Source organism: Aplidium turbinatum, chromosome 3 (genome assembly GCF_918807975.1).
Source record: "Aplidium turbinatum chromosome 3, kaAplTurb1.1, whole genome shotgun sequence".
NCBI classification, from domain to species: Eukaryota; Metazoa; Chordata; class Ascidiacea; order Aplousobranchia; family Polyclinidae; genus Aplidium; species Aplidium turbinatum.
The window spans coordinates 39,201,430-39,208,154 of NC_137474.1; positions in this window are offsets into that span (position 1 = coordinate 39,201,430).

Consider the following 6,725-nt stretch of genomic DNA (forward strand, 5'->3'; position numbering starts at 1 on the left):
CAAAATCACCCCATGATTTCCAATAAGGACATTCATGAGTATTACAAAGCTGTTGGTCTTCAGTAGAACCAAAACAATTACTGTTGGCAAACTTCAATTTTTGGCAAACACGTCTCCTAATTTTAGTTCCACCTCCGCAAGAAGCACTGCACTTACTCCATTCGCTGTATTCATTTAGGTATGCAGCTGGACCGGACCTCTGTGATATCACTTGTGATCGAGGTACATAACATCGATTTTTTTCACAACACCCTGTAAAACTTCCTTTCAAGGGTGGATAGCTTGGTATGTTATAATCACGGTACGGACAAATAGAAGGTGTTTCAGCAGTTGGGTATAAAAGATCAATAAGATTCCAATAATCTCCTCCAGAAAACGCACCTTGCATCTCTGCTAACAACGAAAATCTTGGAAAAGACCTACCAAGATTATTAGTATTCAAACCACTGCTTTGGATATCATACATATTAGGCCCAGGGCTATTGAAGCCCAAGTATTGAGACAGAGTCAAAGGATTTGATAAAGTACTGCTCAACGAAGGTGGTTGAATATAGGAATTAAGGAAGGTTCTTGCACCAGGCGTAGAGGTAGATGTAACTGTTGCGTTATCAATAATTTTTTTAACTGTTTCAAGATTTTCAAATACACGTTGGTTAAGAGTATTTTGGCTGTCAAAGTAAGCAGGCCTGAAACCAACAGAGCGAGACCTTTGTGAACGAATCGTTAACCTACGGAGCTCTTCTTCCCAATTTCCAGGAGTAATTTCGCCTTCTCGTATTTTATTCCAAAACTGAGGGCGAACTTTTGATGGAACTTCGGGGGACAACGCCAAGTTAAGAAATTGATTGTGCAATGTTCTTGAATTGATCGATCTGTCTACAACACAGCCAGATTGCCTACATTCGTGATAGGATTTCAAAAATACTTCAGGTGAAGAGCTGTTGAAAGGTCGACAAAGAGCTTGGCCATACGAATGCACAACTTCTGAACTGTCTTCAAGCGGGTCCTCTCCAGAGCGAATAGCGATTCTGTCGATTGAAGCCGGATGGAAGCACTGATGATGTTCGTTACCGACATGAGACATGAAACAGCCATTAATCAGGTAACATTCTTCACGAGAAATGCCTGTTTAAACAAAATAAAAAGTAGTTTAACTTTAACCCAAATAAAAGCAAAAATATTTTCATCTTCTGCTTGACCAACACATTGCAGCGACAACATAGGCTTAATATACAACCTAACATATGTCAAATTTTCCGTAGCCTACGTCACTAAAAATTTATTTCAAAACAAACTTAGTCAATAAAAATCCAGTAGGCCTAGGTAAGGCTACTGAGCTCTTATGGTTGCTTAGAGTGTCAAATTTGAAACACTCAAAACTTTTGTTGTGTTTGACATAACTTTGGCCTTTGCATGCATGTTTTTTACATAAAATGGGCTACTCTGCAATGAATTTATCTGCAAAGCACTAGACTATGCAGTAGGCCTATAACTATTCACCTTTCCATCCAGTCATTTTCAATGGAACTCCGAAATAATTTAACATTTTGAGCGAATAACAACCCGGATCTGAAGATTCCATGGAATCAAGATTTTGATTTATCATGCAACGAGTATACAAAGGATTCCATTGCTGACCACTCTAAAAATAGGACATGGCAAGCTATACAGTAGTTACCAGGGCTGTTGGGAAGTAAAATATTTTTTAAACTGGAAACGAGAAGAACAAGAAAGATTGTTAGAATGTAAGCAATAAGCTTATGAGTGCTGCAGATGAATATTTTGAAATTTTAAAGATGTCGCATTGTTTTAACAAACGAGAAAACATTTCAAACAGCACCATTTGCTACTTTTCTACAACCTTCTTTAAAATTCTCATGACCCTGAAGTAAGATAAAAAAAAATCACATTTAAAATAATTACATTGATCAACGTCAGTTCTCAGTTTAAACAAACGTTAGTCTACGTTTGGCAAAGACGATCCCTTACTTTGCGAACAAAATCGTGTGCAAGACGCAAGAACTGCGTATTTCGTATAGCAAGGTGACAGACTGGAACACCTGGCAGAGTTGGATAACTGAGACCTTGCCTTCTGTAGGATAACTCTTGATCAAAGTAACATCCCGGGTTGGCTTGACAAGCAGCCCGGTCAGTTTCCAAAAGCGCATTGCTTGAAGAACACGGAATTCTGTTTAAAAGAAATGGACTTGGTCAAGCACTAATAACGCAGTCCACGGAGGTTTTATAGCATTTACAGAGGTGTGACGTTCGTTTAAAGAGAATAGTGGTCAAAACGCAGCCTCACCAGTCTACTTTTAATGAAACAAAATCTTATTTCCCACTATCAGAAAAACAAGATCACAAAAAAGCCGTTTTGGATCGTAAATTATGTCTCATTCTTATTTCTTGCTGTAAGTATATGGCAGCCTATAGGCCTATACTGTATGCACGTGTAAGGCTACAGTAGACCAGGCTACTGCCAGTTCACCATCACATCATCATGATAAAAATTAATAATTATGTTTATAGCTTATGCTTTAACTTTTGGCAAATGTTACCTCAAGCAATACGGGATGTTGACTGGGGAATCGAGCAAAGGATAAAGCGATGCTGTGTCAAAAAAGTTGATGTTGCAATCTAGTGGAAAATTGGAACCGCAGCCAAGTCGATTGTTTAGCATTGTTTGAAGAGCTAATTCTGCAGGCAAACCACCTCCGTCGCTTCCGTAAGATCTTGTATATGGATTACTTCTGACTATAACACACAGTGTATGATACTGTCAACTTAGTTAAGTATTTTTTAAAGAAGCAGAAATTAGTGGAAATGTTTATACTAGTTAAGTCTATCAGCTAATTGTGTGCAATAACTGTCCACTAAGTCCATTTAGACCAACTGGACACCTTTCACAACCAACGATCTTTGTCCATATAGTGCACTTGAAAATAATTTTTTGATCGCTTTTTTTCGTCGTCTTTCGTCCTGAGAACATTCGAAGACGACGACAACGAAGACGATCGCTTTTTTAATCCTTGTGAATTTCACAATAGAAAGAAAAACAATTTTATGCTTTGTTATTCATTATTACTTGGAAGCTCACAGCCTTTCCGAATCTGTTGTTATTTATTCAATTTTCAGAGCAACGTAGAGAACATTCAATTCTCACATATCGTAGTCTATTCAGCTTATAAAAAATTACCTAGTCAGCAAATTAATTGTTTTTTACACAGACTCAACGTCTGCAAACATTGAATTTTACGTTGGTTTGACGTCTACAGACAATGAATCAATGTCAAAAAGGATTGATTTACTGGCTGGGTGATACAATTATTTTTTGGTTTTCACAACAAAAGCTGAAAAGCTGTTTACAAAGTCTAAAAGCAATCAACCTTTTAGAAGTCGTCCTTGGACAGGATTAACTGGAGTGACGTCACGACTTGTGGCTGCCTCTGAACCCGGTTTCTTGGTCAAGTTTCTTGCGACTTCTAGAGCCTGTGTTTGTGCTCTGTTCGCGTAATTTAGAAGCGCTTCATCTCTTTCTCTTCGGAGTGAAGAGAGGAGCACTGAAAGCAAAGTGACACTGTGCCATTATGCCACAGATTATTTAATCCTTAACAATCGGCTGCATAGCCGAGTACTGAAAGCCATGGCACGACGTTCGAAAGGGCACCGGTTCAAGACCGCTCAAACGCATGCAAATTGCCAGCATGCCTTGTTATGTTAACTCTTTCAATCGCTGTTACTTAACAAACTATATAAATCTGCCTAAAGGTCTGTATGAACGTTATATCAATGCATCGAAGACATCGAAGCAAGAGACATCGAAGCAAGATCCGAACTCAATAGTTACGATAGAGCAATGTTCAATGATCTCTGTTTGATGACAAATGACAGTTTATGTTTGATTGATGACCCCCAGGTTGATAGACCTTATTAAAAGGCAGTCCGGAAACTTGTTTTTAACATCACTGATGGTGTAAAAGACAGGTTCATGCCATTGAGATCACGAACTACATTATCCAGGTATGCGAGTATTGCGACCAGCTATTCATACTGGTCACTGGAAGCTAAAAGATATCACAGACGACTCGCGTTTTACACCAAAATGCTTCATGACACAACAGCCTGCTGAAAGCAATAGTGACTTTTTGGGAAGTAGTATGCGATACCCCCTTAGCTGATGGCTTTCAGGAAAGGGCCAAGTAATCTTGAGAAGCTCTGGACTAGGCTACAGTACTGTATTTATAATTTATGCACACACTTTAAAAATGTAAGCCAAATACCAACTGCATACATATTTTTGGTCGACAAATGCCATGAACCACACCGCAGTAATCAGGACAAGGCTTAGAAGAATTGAGAGCCTTTGAAAAATCATCGCAAGGATTTTCTGGACAGAGACGATTCAAACCTGAATAAACAAAAACTAAATAAATAAAAAATTGAAACATCCACACACAGTAGTTACATACCGATAACGATACCATATGCCACTAACATTTTGCATAGCCTATATCACAAATGCACTATACCGTACATTATAACTATGAGCTGTGTAGGGCTATATAGGCTACAATACTAAACAAAATTGCTTCGTTATGAAGCACTAAAAACAAACCCACTAAAAATGAGCTATGAGAAATTAACTTAGCCAACACCGGCAGGTTTGCGCTTACTGTCTTGGACAATAGTCCCATGCTGGGATAGAAGATCAATCTTTGATCGGCATTTTTCTAAAAAAGAATAAAGATTAAATATAGTAAATTATACCTAATTAATTAGAGTTAGTTACTTTGAGTTAATAATAGTTAACTATGCTTTTTTTTTTCATTATATACGGAAACGTTCAAGAAAAATTGCTTACTGATAAGAAATTTTAGCTTTTAGTTCCTATGTAAATCATACTGTAGATTAAATGAATAAAAAATAAAGTTTTTTCCGTTTTAAAATAGTTTGTTAAAAGTTAAGAAAAACATTTGCAGAAGTGCTGTATATATTTGGAATTGTTTTCATTTCAGTTTTAACCTCAATAGTACATGTATGTGGCATTTTCTGTCAACCAATGTGCAGTTTTGCACTTATATCAATTGTAATCTATCTAATTTGTAATATTTTTTGTAATCACTAGCTCTGCTACTTACATTGAGCACTTTGTTCTGTATTTGCAACAATTAATTCTTGGAATATTATTATCACACATATATATATACTTTACACAAAAAAAAAAAAAATTAAAACTGGTTTGGTTTGTTCTGAAATCTTCCACTACCGTCCTACCTTGATTTTGGGCCAGAACCGTCGCAAGGCACAAGAGAGTTGCAATCAATTCCTTTTGCATTTCTAAAAAAGCTTGGTTTGGTTTACCAAGTATTTGTGCATCAACACATTACTTCATGTATTATGAGTTTGTTTTAGATAATGAGAAAAAAAGAATAAATCGGTAATAAAAATAGGCGCTAATAGAACTGTTTTTTAATATTTATTTATCAACCAAATTGTATTTGTCCACTTCGGTTGTTGGGTTAAAAATTTAAAGTAAAACCCATAAAAACTCGGTTGCCAATGACACTCTGTAGGCTACTGACACTCTGTACAGATATACTGTATATGCTGTCATGATGTTTAACAGTTTGAAACCCCTGCTGAAGTAAGCTTAAGTCGGTGCCCATACGCAGTACGTCTAACCTGTGTTTTCATATTGTCAGTTCCAAGTGCAGGTGTAAGTTACAACCTTGCTCCTATTTAAACATAGTGGCGGTCAGCATTTTGTTGATCTCTCACGCAAAAGAAGGGCAGTCGGCAGTTCGAAAACAAATTTCCACGTCACCGAGTGCAGCTAATTTTAGAGTGTACACGTCAGAAAAAAAATATTCTGGAACTAATGCAGCCCGTCTCTTAATAGTTACTGGCGGCTACTGCTCATATTTGATGTCCCATAGAAACTCACGGTCAAGTGTAATAATCAATACGTACTGCTACTAGAAACATGACATAACTTTATGGTTTTGTGATGTGTAGTGTATAACTCTATACGATATCTGATATACTTCATATGTCATAATGAATACTCATTTCACTCTTTTTTGTTCGGTATTATGATAACTTTTGTAGGCTACCTCGACAAGATATGGATACTGGATAGCCAGAGACCTTTTTTTTGTAGTAAAAATGCATTTTTGTTGGAAAAAAAAGTCATTTTAACTTTCTTTCTAAAATGGTTGTTTACAGTTTGTTAAATTGTTTTATTATTAGGCCTATTTGAAGAGTTTTAAAATAGACCGCATCAACGACAAGGCGACAAAAATAGATAGCATATCTTTGTCGCCGAACAATACAGCAGTAGCAAAAAGTTATTTTATGGTTTCTGACGCCTATTCTTAGTGTTTATATGTTGGCCAGACTTGTTCATCTCTAACTCGTTGACGAAACACTAAAACAATTACCATTTCACGTAACTTGGAAGTGAAATAAATTTAAGTTATTGCACATGAGAGAAAACGAAAGTTCATGGGTTATGTTAATAACTTATGGTTATTTTGAATATATGTTGTCGTCAAACCAAATCAGACTACTTTATTTCTAAAGCCGAGCCAACTTAAAAAAGAAGATTTTGCAAAAGGCCGGTTGCTCACAAGACAACAGTTGGTTGGTATTATATCGTATCCAAGCTTATACGCTCGGTGGTTGAAGATTTAGATTAAGCGGACGGGAAAGCAAAGAAGCCAATC